We start from the raw sequence: 16,085 nt of genomic DNA on the forward strand, positions 1-16,085 counted from the left end.
GTACAACCACCTGAACTACCCGAGTACAACATGGACATTGTGCATTCACTCCCATACATACATGGTCGGATTTATGATCCTGATGGGGTCTCCCAGCAGACTGCATTGCAGTGGTGTAATGACTCTAAACTCGCTGCCCATCCAGGCAGGCCTTCCATGCACCGGGATGTGGCGGCATAAATCTCGTCCTGTGCTGTCTGTGCGCAATGCAAAACCACTCAGGCAAAACATATGGGCCTGGTAGGACCACTTTAGATTCCTCAACAACCTTGGTATACATCGTCCATGGATTTCAAAGTGGAACTCCTCACCGTTCAAGAATATGATACCATCTGGGTCATTGTTGAATATTTTACAAAGATGGCTCTCTTTATACCATGTTGTGGCCTTTCCTCTGCCCCTGTGCTCTCCGATTTATTTCTAAAACATGTGTTTCAATTCTTTGGGATGCCGACCATCATCACCGATAGGGGCTCGCATTCAGGTCGCACTTCTGGAGAACACTCATGTACTGTTTTGGCATTGATGAGAGGTATTCTAGTCCTTACCATCCTCAGACGGACGGCCAGACAGAGCGACTCAAAGCCACGCTCAAGCAGTACCTTTGATGCCTCATCCTACAACATCAGGGGACATGGTTTCCCCCGTTGGGGTCCGCAGAATTCACTTATAACAATTCTGTGCATACTTCCACTGGTTCTTCGCCCTTTTTTGCTCTTTACGGACAACACCCTTGTGCTTTTCCCATGGATCCTGTTCTTCCTGTTTACAGCCCTGCTGGTCGTGCATCTAGAGATTAAACGACATCTGTTGGATGCTCAAGAAAGCTCCAAGAGCTTCGCAGACCAACATTGTGCACTTGCCCCGGAATACCAAGTCAGGATGCAAATCTGGCTATATACCAAAAACCTCCAGATAACGGGTCGTAAGGCCCTCCTACCTCGCTTTGTTGGTCCTTATGTGATTTCTGAGGTCATTAATCCCTTGGGTGTACGCCTGGCTCTGCCATCTCATTGGAAAATACACCCTGTTTTTCACATTTCATTGGTCAAGCCTTGTCTTCCTGGTAATCGCCTCTTTTCCCGTCCATCTCCTTGGTCTGTCTCTGGTTCGGACGTCTATGAGGTTAATGCTATCCTTGACTTCAAGACCCGTAAGGGGGAGGCCTCACTATCTCATCGATTGGAAGGGGTATGGTCCGGAGGACAGGACCTGGGAGCCCCTGGCTAACATCAACTCACCTCTGCTCTTGCATAGGTTCCATGCTTCCCGGTGTGGGGATGGCCGTTGGGGAAGGATGCTGTCAGGATTCTGCCTAAAAGTAGGCTCATGGTTTCCCGCACGCTGTCATGATCTCTGCTTCCAAAAGATCAGGACTTGCCCGACTCCCTTGGAAGCAGACCCATAACCCTGGTTCCGAGTGCCAGCCAGTCCCAATTGGGACCTTTTGGACCATGTCCTGGCGCCAGTGGCACCAGGCTCATAAAGATGCCCAGTCCCAGCGCTGGAAGCGCCGGGCTCATAATGCTTGGGTGGACTTACCTGCAGCAGACCATGCTGCTTACTTACCTGCCAGTTGAACCCCTGATCCTCTTTTGTTTGGGACTACTTTTCCTGTTGGGTGGGGCAGGAGCCACTCCCTAGATTCAGAACACTGGAACTCTTCTGGAAAGCAGGAACTCTTTTCTTACCTAGGCGTGGCTGTGGAAGGAGACACCTAAGCACTACAGGAGGCTATTTAAACCACACCCGATGGATGAATCTTGCTTTGCGTTATTCTGCATTCTCTGCAGCAGAACGCTCATCGTGTCTTCTGCTTCTGATCCTGGGCCTAAGGGAACAAAGGCTTACCATCCTGGAATCCAGTCTTCAGCAGCACCTGTAAAGACAAAGAAAGAACAGGTTAGCACTACGGTCTTCAGTGGCAGCGCATCTCTTACCTGGTCCATCGGCTGTCACCAACGCCTCGCGCTGCATTGCGGCATCTGAAAGACAAAGGCTTACCTACTCTTCGCATGCTCCGGAGGTCTTCGCACTGCATTCCGGCACCTGAAAGACAAAAGCTTACCAGCTCTTTGCACGCTCCGGAGGCCTTCGGCGCTGCATCCCGCATCTGAAAGACAAAAGAAGGTGCGTTTAAAGACATTGGGCAACTTTATTACTCACGTGCCATTACTCCTTCCCACGCCGAATCCAGTGGGTATTCCAGCACCCTTCAGCTTCTCTAAAGCTCCGAACTTGTACCTGCAAGATAAAAGGGACAGTTAGTGCGCATCGTGAAGCAGGCTACAAGCGCTTACTTACGTGCTTCCAGGCGCTTCTATTCCTCACGCGGGTTCGATCCTCAACTCTCATCAGCCCGCCATCCGCCATCGCCGGAACCCTGCAAAACAAGAGATATCATTACAAAAGACTTTTAAGACATTTGAAGTGCCCAGAACTTACTGTTCGTGCAGTTAACGACGGACAGCAGTCCTCTGAGGTCAAGAGGCCTGCACCCTTATCCAGTGAAGAAACTGGTTACGGCACCCTGCCCCGAAGCAGATGGAGAGCTCGGCGTTCACTTACCTAAGGTGAGGGCGTTAACCTTTGGGGTTCTACAGGAGAAGAGAAAGGGAAGAGGAGAGAGGCACCCAATAACCCCAGTTCATTAATCCCATATTTTCTATCTGCAGACATTTTACTCTTCGAGTCAGACATACAGTGCACAGAGGTCCAGCCCAAAGAGCCAACCGTGTGTTACACATCACCTTTGAAGATACGGCATTCACCCAGTCAAGACCGGCGCCTCTGCGGGAATCAGGTGAGCGTTACACACACCACCTGCTATTTCTCCCTATCCAGGGAACAGACCTCTGTGCAAGGTTTCTCAGTCCCATTTATCTGCCAGGCATTCTACACTGGTATTACGAGCCTGAATCATTCAGCCGTGGAGGTTGCCATGGCAAAGTTGGAAGCCTCTGCATACACAACATCACGCGGCCGTGTATACAGCAACCAATGAAAGGACTGGCCCTAGCGATCACGTGACGCGTTTTACACTGCGTTCATCACGGAATAAGTATTGCTTTCGCGGGTAATCCGGCGCTTCTGATTAGAGGTGTTCCTTGACTCTACGCACTCCTTGCTACATTGTTGGTTCTTCTTTGCTGACCTGTTTCTGTTACCCAACCTCTGCCCCTTGTTTTCATCCCTGGTATTGATTGATCTTGGCTTTTGACTTGGATTGCCTTTCTCTCACGATTCCTGCTCCTCGCTGCCAGCACCACACCGACCCACTGCTACGCCCCTGGATTTGTATTGCTTACCGTTTCAGATTTGTACTGACAGCCTGCTGCCAACTGCTTCTGTCCCCCGGACTGATGTACTGTTGCTTTCCTCAAACATTTCCTTAAGAGCCGCTCTGCTGATTTGCTGATTACCCAGACTTACCTTTGTGTCTTTTTTTTTAATTCTACTCTGCTCTTCACCAGGAACTGTGCACAGACTAGAGACTTTCAGCAGTTCAGATGTCCTTGTGCCGTCAGGACAGGTCCCACGAACCATTCCACTCCCTTGCGTACGTACCACTCAGAGATTATTTGGACCTGCATCTTCCATGTTGCACCGCTGAAATATTCATGGTAAGAATTCTACCTCAGTCCAACTTTCTCTTCCGATTCCACTATTACTTAGTCTTAATTACTTTACCTGTTTCCTTAGATAACCTCTGCAGACTTGGGAACACGAGGGACTCCCACTGCACCACAAACACACGCATGGCTGCTTCACCTTGACGAGACAGCTCCCACCATAGACGTTAGCTTCTCCATCTGCTCGCTTCCTCAAATGGCACGACAATAATTGTTTTTCATCCCCGTCAACATCGGATGTTCTTTCAAATATTTCTTTCAAGAAGAAGCTAGAATCTACCAACAGACACTGCACCTGTGGTGGCATTTTGGTGGCACGTTTATTGAGCAGCTAGAGGCACATGGCACGCAAATAAAAATGCCATAAGAGGTACAGTGTCTCTTTGTTGTCAGGGACAGACATTTTACATATAAATTAGAACAAGATATATTGATGCCATTGGAAAATGTACTCACAGATTCAACAATGACCAATAAATTAATATTGGAGAATTACTGAGAAATAGTCGAGAACATTCGACCCATGATCAACAAACCATTTAAGGCAGTCAGGGAGGCAACAATAAAAAGGAACACATGGTTCAATCATGACTGCAAGTCTCCAAAACAATACTTGTTACACAGTGCTAAAAACCTTAGATCATATAAAGTGAAGAATTGTGTCAAGAAGACACTAAGAAATTGATTGGCACTAAAAAGAGATCATGGAGAAAGGTTGTGTTAAGAACGTCTCGGAGAAATAAATAATTAAAAAAGTGAGATTCTGGATGTTACTTTGCCATACGTCTTAAGGATAAAAGATATCCAGAGTTGTATAACTGAAACCAAATGGTATGGCCACTTTAAAACCTATATAGTGACAAGAGAGATTAAGATATACCCACACAAGTAAATTTACTCTTGGAAGAATCACCCCAAGATCCATTGGTTTTTACATTAAGAAGTTAGGAATGCCATTGAGGTGCAAATAAAAGCTTGAAAGCCCTCGCTCCCGAAAAAATGCCCATCAAAATGTACAAAGGTGAACAGATAATTTGGGCTCATATCTATTACCATTAATGGCCGAGATTATACCACTCTATAAGAAGGGGGGACATGAGAGCGCATTCAATTATTGCCCAAGCTTATTCCTATATTCTGCAGGGAAAATCTATGCAAGTGCTATATGCTTGGCTAGTTAAAAACCTGGATGGAAAATAATCATATCAATCACCTTCCAACAGAACATAGAAACCATTGATCAGCGCTTTAGATCATTTGTGTTTGTCCAAAAATATGTTGTACTCAGAAAAATTAATGTATATGCACTGTTTATCGACGTACAGTCTGCGTTTGGCAGTATGCCATGTAGAAAATTGTGGGAGACATTGTGCGGGCTTGAAATACTGCATTGTTTATTATCAGGCCATCTCTTATTATACACAGGCAATGATGCAGTGGTAAGATGGGGCACAGGCAGGAATGCAACGTCTCTATATGATGTGCAAAAAAGGGTGCATCAGCGATGCCTTCTGGCCCCAAAGTTATTTTGTCCTTTCATCAATGAAGTGATTGAGAAAATCCTGTCAACCCCTACTGATATTCCAAAATTGGGCACAGAGACATACGCATTGCTTCTGTATGCAGAAGATGCAGTTCTCATATCACTCACACCAAGCGGGCTTAAAAAATGTTCAATTTATTTAAACAATTTTGGAATGACAAACGCCTAGATACCAATTATATAGAAAAAAATATATCTGTTGTCTGCACAAACAAGATGAAAAAAACAACATCATGCTAATGGTGGATTAGATTGAAATATAACAAGTGAAGCTAAATGATTACTTGGGTATAAGGTTTTCAAACAAGGGGATATTATGGGACTTAACTGGAAAGCAGGGGTCAAATAGTCAACATACTGTGGTACTATTGCAAAGTTTGCAGATGAGCAGGAAAATGGTGCAATAAAACCCATGCCAGAGGGGTACAAGCTCCAAGCAAGGCATGCAGCCCTTTATGGAGCAGAGCTCTGGCTTTATTTAAATTTTAAATCATTTGGGGGCAATGGAGAATTATTATTATTATATTTTTTGTGTAATTTCTCTTCATTGGTTTTAATAATACAGAAAACGAACCAACACAACCCCCTCTCCCCCTTTCCCCCCCCCAGGAGCCCATATCTCTACAACCCCCCCCCCACCGTACCCTTCCAACAATTTAACAGACAGGTCTAGGAGTCTCAGTCTGTGAGGGCGCCATTGCTCCCGGAACTCGCCCTTCAGGAAGTCCAAAGTTTCTCCCCATTCCGTGGCAAAGCGGCTCAAATTGTCAGCGGCCGCGAACGAGGCCCAATCCAGAGATACCACCTCCCACAACTTTCTCAACCAGTCTTGCTCTGTTGGGACCACTGAACTTTTCCACCTTTGGGCAAGGAGAGACATAGCCGTCAGAATGAAGATTACCGCCGCCTTGCGCTGTCCCCTCCCTGCCACCCTCCCCTAGTCCCTCCATCTCCCCGCCAGAATCCCCTGGGGGTCTTGACCCGCGCCTCTTCCGAATGCCTGGTCCAGCGCACAAGAAATACTCTTCCAAAAGGAGCCAACGCTGGGACAATCCCACCAGATAAGGGCTTCCGTACCCGCCTCCCCGCAGCCCCTCCAACAAGCCCCAGAAGCTGTCGGGAAAAACGCCCGAAGGCGCGCTGGGGTATAGTGCCAACCCATTAGATATTTATACCAGGCCTCCTGTAACTGGGGCGCCTTAGCCACCTTCGGGATCAGTCTCCAGAGCCTCTCCCATTCCTCCCGTTCCATCTCCCTCCCCAGGAGCTCCTCCCATCTAGACATGTACGGCCACTTTATGATGGGGCCGGAGCTTTCTAGGAGCTTATATATATTTGATACCAGCCCTCTGGATCCCTCATTTGTCAAGAGGAACCGTTTGAACTGAGTCCAATGTCGCGTTGCCACCCTTCGGATCTCCCCGACAACACCCAATGCCTGATCTGGTAATATCAAAGCCGCTCTCCCTCGCCCACTCCGAACTCCCGCTTGCAATCCTCAAACGAGATCACTTCATGCCCCGGAAATAGGTCTCTGATGACCCTACACCCTCCGCTTTCCCATTTACGAAAAGCCCCCTTCTCCAGCCCAGGGGTAAAGTCACCATTGTTAAAAATGGGGGTGAAGGGCGACGGGAAAGAACTGATCCCCAACTTTTCCACCGCCCAGTCCCAGATATCATCCAGCCCCTTGGTTATGACACTCAAGTACAGGTGAGCCGGCCTCAGCCTGCGGGGGAGCCAAAGATCCTCACCTAAGTGTTGATGCGCCACCGCTCTATCCATCTTGACCCAATGCTTGTATTCCTCTGAGAACCACTCACTGATCACCCTGAGTTGCACCGCTCTATAATAGCGCCTAAAGTCCGGCAATGCTAAACCCCTACCCCTTTGGAAGCTGTCATTAGCCCTTTCGCCAAGCGCGGCGTCCTGCCCTCCCAGATGAATTCCTTCGCCGCCTTGTCTAGCTCTTTGAAAAAGGAGGCGGGAACGGGCAACGGGATCGCCTGAAAAAGATAGAGTAAACGCGGGAGAGTCACCATCTTAAGGGCCGCCCCCCTTCCAACCATGATATCTTTAGGGTGCTCCACTTCCTAAGGTCTCTTTTAATAGATGCGAGAGCAGGGGTATAATTCGCTCCATACCATCCTGATAGCCGAGGGGTAACCCAGATGGCGAATTCCTCCCGGGCTCCACTTGAACTGGGAAGAGGCTCTCAAGGCCCTCAAATCTTCACCCTGCAGCGACAGATTCATGATTTCGGATTTGTGCACATTCACCCTCAGACCGGAGACCTCCCCGAAAGTGGACAACAAGGATGTGCATCCCACCAGCGACACCGATGGGTTTGTCAGGGTGAGGAGCATATCGTCGGCAAAAGCCGCCACCTTATGCTGCGTCCCTCCAAAGGGGATTCCCTGAATATCTTTTGCTTCCCGAATTGCCACGAGCAGGGGCTCTAAATATATAGCAAACAAAAGCAGAGACAGGGGGCACCCCTGCCTCGTGCCTCGTCCAAGCTTAAAGGGCCGAGACATTGCGCCGTTAATAAGCAGCCGCGCGGAGGGGGCTCTATAAATCGCGCAAATCATATCTATAAACCTACGCCCAAGACCCATTCGCTCCATCACCCGGAAAAGAAAGGACCACTCCACCCGGTCGAAAGCCTTCTCGGCATCCAGGGCTAAAAGAATCGCCGGAGTGGGGGCCTTCTGTACCTTTTTGACCAAATGGGCAACTCTCCTAATATTATCGCTGTTTGTCGCCCCTGCACAAACCCAGACTGATCTTGCTGGATCAGTGCTGGTAGGTGAGTTTCTAAACGCTTAGCCAAACTTTTTGGTTAGATTTTCACGTCGGAATTTATAAGGGCGGTAGGTCTATATGAGGTACATTCCTCTGGATCTGTGCCTGCCTTATGTATAAGCGTATTATTATTTTTTAAGAGGATTCTAGGAAACCCAAAAAGCTGCCTAACAGTCCCATGTCCACTATACATGCATTTTCAGAAACTATATTTAAAACCAAGATGTGTTCACTATGATTTGTTTCAGAAACAATGTGTGTCGGCAGAAGAACTGGCAAGGAAATCACTGTTTTTGCGGTTTCGTAATATTTGCACAGAGCATGGTTAAGGAGACTCATTTTAAAATTGTTGTAGCAATCCATAAATGTTCCAAGTATTAATCTTTCCACACAAAATTATATTGTGCTAATATATTACCATGTGGTCTTTATATCTGTTGCTTTTAGTGTGATTTTGTTTTCTAGATCAACTATTGGCAATTGGATTATTTTGGGATCAAGTGTATATTTTATTGGTGTGTGTTTTGGGATAGTCAAATTATAAATACAAAATGATGGTTATGTTTTAATGAAATGCATACCCAATGATTTCATTTTGATAAAGTCTAATAAATGAAAATGGGATGAATTCTATTCCCTTGCTCATCTTTAAGACAAGTAATATAATGGAGTGTTTTTAAATTGGCTGTCAATATATTTTTTCCCCCATCACCTTGCAAATATTTTTTTTTGTGCACAATAAGGATCTAGCTGTGTGCTCATTAAAATGGGTTTCTAATTGGGTTGTTGCAATCGTTAACTCTCCTAAACTCTTCAAAAAGCATTTTTCTTCATGCATTTCTTTCTTTTGTTTTTCCACCTCCTTCCACTTCAGGTGCTGTTTTTCCTTAGCCTTAATAAAGGCACTCTATTTACTAATTAGTTTACCTCTGACAACTGAACTCCATTGTGCACTGGTCCATATTTTCAGCAGTAGTTACTTATGGTATCTTAAGTGTTCTCCTATCACCTACCATAAAATCTTAATTGCCATGGTTTGCATAATGGCTTAAAAGGCATTTCGATTATCAATTTTACCAGACAGGGGCATGGTCTGAAATTATATTTTGGTAGGTCGCTATAGGTAACTATGCAGTGACCATGCAAATTAGCTCTGAAGACACCACAAACATGTACATTCTTGAAAAACAATGTATTGGCAAAAAGTACATTCTCTCTCCATGGTGAAAGAACCTCCATAGCGTCATTAAGGAGAGCTTGTGCATGATTCTCACTGATTCTATAGCACGTTTTAGAAAGGGAAGGCAGTAACCCTGGGCAACTGTTTCCAATGCCCATTCATCTGAAATAATAGCCTGCCATTCTGTCAGATGCTGTGACAGTCTGCCTCACGCTGCAGTCTTGTGAACTAAGTCCTCAGAGAGGTTTTGGGGCGACTGACACGGTGGCTGATGGCAAAGTAGCCACTCCTGAAGCGGTCTTAGTACCTCTTCCCCGTCCACCATGGGGGAATCTTCTTTGGCCTCTTTGAACCGACTGTCCTCTGCCTCTTCCAAATGTGCGTTAGTGACGAAAGGACCTACCCCGCCAGGGCGTACCTGTAGGGTGATTTGGAGGTTGTCTAATCGCAGCACCAAGGGATTTGCCTGCTGCCTTTGAAGTTTGCAGTTTCTCCAGATGTTCATCCGCCTTGCTACCAAACAAAAGTGTGCCATCAAAGGGCATGTTAAGTAGTCTGGATTGTACATCTGGAGCAAATCCGGACTTCGTTAACCAGGCAAACCTCTGCATAACTGTACTAGCCGCCAATGCGCTGCTGATACTGTCAGCAGAGTCGAGACCAGTCTGGAGGGATTCGCACATACCGCCCTTTCTATCCCTGACTATGTTAAAAAACATGTCTCGTTCTTCCCCTCCGGGGATATGGTCAGCCGCCATGGATACACACTCTCAAAGTGTACGGGTCAACCTAGCTAAAGTGCATGTGGCATTTGCTGACTTCAGGGCCAAACTTCCAGCCGAAAAAACTTTGGGCTAGAGCAGCTTGACACTTATCCCCATCAGGAGGGATAGTAGGGTAGGAATTTTGTCCAGTGGTTGAGGTGGTAGCTTGTACCACCAGACTCTCCGGAGTTGGGTTTTTTGATAAATATTAGGGATCATTGCATGACACCCTGTATTTATAAGTATTTAGAAGTCAGTTTCTTATTCAACTACCCTTGACATCAACTGCCTATAGGTAATTTATGCATGATCAGAAGGATCTGATCTGCCAAACCCTACCTCTGGTGAGGTGTCCAAACCACTGGCATCATGTAGGCCCTGCTGAAGATCTTTTATTCTGGATTCTTCAGAAATTAGGTCCTCAGGAACTGATGGCGTACCATGTTGGAGGCCAAAATGTCTTGATTTAGCCGATGATGGCTCTGCGTCCTCATAAATCGCAGAAAGACTTGAAAAATCCAGCCCTAGATAAAGGGGTATATGTTTTCTCAATTATACCCAATGGTGTCATGATATTCGTCGACAAGGGTGCCGAAATTTTCGATACCGACGACGTCCAGGGCTTCGATGCCTGCGTCGAAGACTTTGACGCTTGTAGCATCGAGGAGCTCGAAAGCCTGATGCGATGACTTTTGATGGGCTTTTGGCATCGATGGAGTCGATGACGCGTCTCTCTGCGCCGATGACTCAGTACTCAATGGGACTTTTCCTCGACTCAAGGGATCCTTAGACCGCCTGCCGGGGCCAAAGGCACACAGGTTTTATGCTCATCGGGTCTTTCGACATGAGCATGGCTTTTGACAGTACTTGAGGGCGTCAAGGGCGCATTCTCAAATACTTTCAACATTTTGAGTGTAAACTCTTCCCACTCAGCTGGGGAGACTGTTTTTTGTATGACATATGACCCGTTCCGGAGATGTACTCGAGGACTTTGAAGATGGTGACCTATGGCGCCGTTTCTTCGAGTGCCTGGACGATGATGAATGGTGGGAATCACTTTGTGATCATGATCATTTACTTTTTTTACGGCGAGGGAAAACAGTTCCTGACTCGGGCGAAGTTTGTCTTTTCGACAGACTCAATGGGGATTTATAGGTCCTACCTGCTGCAAGTTTCGCTCTGCGCTCTCTCAGGGCTTTCGACGTCATGGACAGGCAGTCCTCACACGCCAATGAAGGGTGAGCGGATCCGAGACACCACAAGTATAATATGTGGGGGTCCATAACAGACATCTTCGAACTGCAGTCAATGTATTTTTTGAAACCCATCGAGACAGAGGTCTCTGAGGCACATCGAGTCGACAGGCATCAGCACGCAGGACCCTCTGCTTAAATCTTTTTTCTGAAGCAGCTAAGCTCGACATTGGAAATAAAAAATAAGGAATACGTGGGAGGACACAATCCATTTGAATTTAAGTTTCAAAGCTCAGTCCTGTCTATAACCAAGGAAGGGGTTTTAAAATGTTTTCTATCAACAGCTGTGCTTTCATGCACATCCGCTCTCAAGGTTTTTTCTACCAATAATATGCTATTTTAAACTACATATACTTCACAGAACCATGACAAAGAATCCAAAATACAGTGACTGGTTACAAATAAAAACCATTAACATACTTAAATGGCACAAAGGCTTGCATTGGCTCACAGGTAAAGTTTTTTTAATTGTTTTTATTTTTTAAATGTTTTATTTTCCTTTGCATATGGCCACAGCAATATCAACCATAAATAGACAATGATAATTTGCCATAATAAGTATTCCAATGACATGTATAACCGATTCACAACACCATTCAGTTGCTTACATTATCAACATATTTACGTTGCAAATATTGCAGGAAATCTCCCTAAATGTCTCATGGACGACTCACTGGGGCCTGCAGGTTGACATATGTTTCTTCCATCTCGGGGGGTGTGGTTAACTGCCATGTGAGGTGGATGCGATCACGAGAGGCTCCTGAGATCCGACTGTAGAGGAGCTGCAAACCTCCGTTAAACAGATTTCCTTGAAAATGAGCAGGCAGGTGTTGGAAATGTAGGAGAGGCTGGCAACCAAGTACGAAGTCACAGACGATGGTGCTGACAGAGAACGGTGTGTGAGAGAGGGAGCAGAAGCGAACAAAAGGAAAATGGCAGCACAGCAAAGTTGAAGGCAAAGACCTCCAAATCACCGGGCTGCAAGGCACGGTCCAGCAAGCGAAGCGGAATCGACATGCTAGAAGGCGATAGGAAGAGCAGGAAACAACGGACACTCTCTGCGCAAAGCAGTATGTGGCTCCGGTGGCGGCGCCCTCAGGCTGACAGGGGGGCAAGTGACCTCCTTGGTGAACGGCGGATGCCGCCGAGTGCCTGCTGTGATGAGGCCATGGACAGCGGATAGACGAGCCATCCGAGGCGAGCGGGGACATCTACAAATCAAGAGAGCGGCTGGTGGAAGAGCGCAAGCGAGCCATCACGCCCATGTGCTGCCACAAGACTAAGCTCGGGACCGCAGCAGAACCCCAGCTTGGATGCAACAGGAGAGACATTAAAGGAGCAGACACCGCGGACCATCGGCGGAAGACATCGAGGCCACAAGCAAGTAAGCAGTTGGGAGTGGGGGTGCCCTGTGTCATAGCGCCAATCAGTAATTGCATATTGAGTGGGCCCCTCCTGCCGACCCGAGAATACTGCAGCTGCGCGGCTCCAGCACCTCATGGACCACGTTGGTGGAGACAGAGGCTCTTGAGGGAGAGAGCGGCCCTCCTGGATCGGGTGCCCATATGGCGCGAGATATTAAGCGCCCGAATTGTGAACTCCGGTCTAGACCGCCTGACATTATTGCTACGAATCTGATATTGGGCAGCACAGTGCCTTCCTTCAGACAGAGGAGTGGTGTTGGAACACTGTGGGGAATGGCCCTCCAGGGTACGGTGAAGCATGCTGTGTACAAGTGTTAGACTAACACCCCCTGGAGAGAACTGTGAGGGACCTAAGCCAGCAGGCTTAAATAGGGGGTCTGTACCCCTGGCCAAGTACATCTGGAAGGGAGGTGCCATACTGGACCAGGCTAGAGGTGGACCGAAAAACAGAGGCCAATGAAAGAATGAGGAAAGTAGCACGGCTGTGGGTGACAAACCAATAACTGATTGACATAAGGAGATCAGAGCACAGTCATCAGCGGGCACGTCATCCTACCAGGGCTCCAAGGACAAGGCGGTGCCGAGCAGTGGGAATAAGAGGACAATGCCTTTCGGGGACACAGTCCAACACTGCTGGGAGAACGTCCCTGCAAGACTGCCGCTGTGCTTACAGTATGCCGAAGAGGCGCATGTAGGAGGACAGAGACAGGTCTGATGTTCCTTGGTCAGAGGTGGTGAGGCCACGTGGCCTGCACACGTGGAGCGCTGTCGACTGCCGACAGAACATCAGATAGCCAGGTTGCATGCAAGAAACTAGGATCCCTAACAGAGCATCACTGAATGGGGGTTTGCCAAAGCTCAAGAGCCAACACATAGCCTGCTGGTACACAGAGCAGCAATAGTACAGTGCGTTAACATGGCAGTCAATGCTGCGCAATTCTGCCACACAGGCATACACCAGCAGAGGACGCGTAGTGCAAACATTACGCTGCAGACAGGGGAGCCATAGAGAACCTGTCATTGCCCTGACTCCCCAGGGATTATAAGTGCCACCATACGCAAAGGCAAGGCCTTGGAAGATAACGCGGCAGCCAAAACACTACTAACTTTCACTGTAAGACGGCCTCTCAGGATCCATCAAAGTCTGGGAGCACGACGAGATAAACCAGAAGCAATGTCGACCAAGTGTAACAAAAATAGACACAAGCAGGCCACTTCGGACACCTTCTTGATGGGGCCAACCAATCGTCAGGACGGAAGGGGCGAGGGCAAAGTGAAGGAGCAAGAACCTCCCTCTAACGACACGACTGAAGAGGGGAACCGACAGATCTTCAAAGCCATTGTGATGCTACAAACCACAGTGGAGGCAAAGATTGATGCTGTAGGCATTGATGTGGGACTGTTGCGTCAGGATATCCGTGCCATAGCAGAACGCACTGGGAAGCTTGAAGAGCAGGTCAAGGAAAACATGGCAACTGGGATGCCGATGTCTAAAGATGTGGACATCCTCCAACAGAAAGTCAAGCTACTAGAGGACAGGGCTGAAGAGGCGGAGGGGCGAGCACACAGAAATAACATCAAAATTGTTGAGCTGCCCAAAGGAAGGTAAGGGGCCGACCCTACCAGCTATATTGAAAATATGCTGTTCCAGGAGGTGGGGCTGGGGATTTCACGCAGGGTTTCACGATAAAGAGAGCTCATTGTTCCCTTGTCAGGCACCCGCCGCCGGGGGCACCACTGAGACCTGTGATAGCCAAGGTGCTGGATTATAAAGATTGTGACAAGACCCAGGCCTTCTCCAGGTCGGGAGGAACAAAACAGAGGGCATCAGCTAACATCTCGTTATAGCCGGACTACACTTTCAGGTGCAAAAGAGGAGAGCCCAGTGTATAGCGATAAAGGCTAGGCTCAGCAAGGCAGACCTAAGATACATGCTCACCTACCCGGCCAAACTGAAAGTGATTACAACGGCAGAGCCCTGTTCTTTGAGACACCGGGAGAAGCGCAGGAATGGATGGACAGAGCTCAGATCCCAGAAGCAGCGGAGCAGAGTCAGCGCACCTAGGAGAGGGAAAGAATCCCGGCGTGGTTGGATACAATAATAACGTTTAGGAACACGAACATATGACTAACAATGGTTGAAGTCATGCTAAGCAGTAACGGAATGGACGAGTAATAGGGAAGCTATGAGAGATAGGATAAAGTAACAGGAGCAGAATTGTGGATTACGAAACCCAATAGAGGGAACGCTTACAGCGACACCTCTATCCCCCTGAGAAGTAGATTAAGGGCCCGTAGGGCACCAGGCGACTGGTCTAGCAACCGGGTTAAATGGAGCGGAAACAGGATAGCCCTAGTGTGCTTGGCAGAGTGGGACAAGTTACGTTTGAAGTTTGTTATGTGTGGACAAGGGGGTACAAAGGGGAGCCTAATAAATAGGATTACAGACTGCATCAAACTCCTACTGAGACTGGCTACAGGCTGGTGGCCGCACGGAGACCCTAGACATAGTCTATAATGTCCGATACTGTAAAAATGATTACCTGGAATGTCAGGGGGCCTAATAATTACGTGAAACTGAGAAGAGTGAATATGTATATCTGGTGGAATAAAGTTGGGCTAGTGTTACAGGAAACCCACTTAGATGCACTAAAGGAAAAGAATCTGGAGAGGGGTAATGGTGGGCTCCACATACTCGACATATGCACAGGGAGTTCTCATTTGGATAGCCCCCAATATACCATTCAAGGTGTTGACAGTGAAAACAGATAACGAAGGTAGGGTGGCTATGCTACACGGGTTATTGGAAAATCGGGAGATTTGCATGGTGAATACCTATGCCCCAAACCATGATGCTACTGTGTTTTTTAGATCACTGTATGCAAGGCTGGGGACCATATAGGAGTGGTATGTTGATTTGGGGGAGGAGATTTTAACTGTACGGTAGACCCCCCACCAAAGATGGGTCAGATGCCAAGCACAGGCGGCCATCTCCCACGGCCAATGTATTGAACTTGTTACTAGGGCTCTTCCAGCGGCAGGACTTATGGAGGGTTAAGCACGGCGAGGACAGGGAATACTCTCATTACTCGGCAATGCATAAAGTATATACAAGAATAGACTACATATTTACTGGGGGGGGGTATGAATCTGAATTCTCTGAGCTACAATACCTAGCTAGAGTGCTGTCGGACCACTCTCCGTTCGTGGCGAGATGGAGAGTGACCGCCCAGAGGTCAACCATTCCCAGTGGAAGTTGAGGAGCAAATCGCAGCAGGATACAGCATTTGCCGAGAATGTAAGGAAAAGCACCATCGACTATATTGCAGAGAATGAGGGGAGTGTGCAGAAGGTGGTTATAGTGTGGGAGGCGTACAAAATAGTTATCAGAGGGGTAACGATAGCAAAGTCGGGTCGGGTACAAAGAGTCTTGATAAAGGAACTTGAGAAGATAGAGGAGGAATTGAAGAGACAAGAGGAAGAG

At 47.6% G+C, this 16,085-nt stretch overlaps 1 protein-coding gene across 5 annotated transcripts in view; it reads right to left on the reverse strand.

The window, feature by feature from the left end:
• The window catches only part of TTC13 (tetratricopeptide repeat domain 13), a 1,871,796-nt gene that overhangs the window by 804,163 nt on the left and 1,051,548 nt on the right, over window positions 1-16,085 (reverse strand). The window lies entirely within an intron of this gene.

Source organism: Ambystoma mexicanum, chromosome 4p (genome assembly GCF_040938575.1).
Source record: "Ambystoma mexicanum isolate Mex_15411 chromosome 4p, UKY_AmexF1_1, whole genome shotgun sequence".
Taxonomy (NCBI): Eukaryota; Metazoa; Chordata; class Amphibia; order Caudata; family Ambystomatidae; genus Ambystoma; species Ambystoma mexicanum.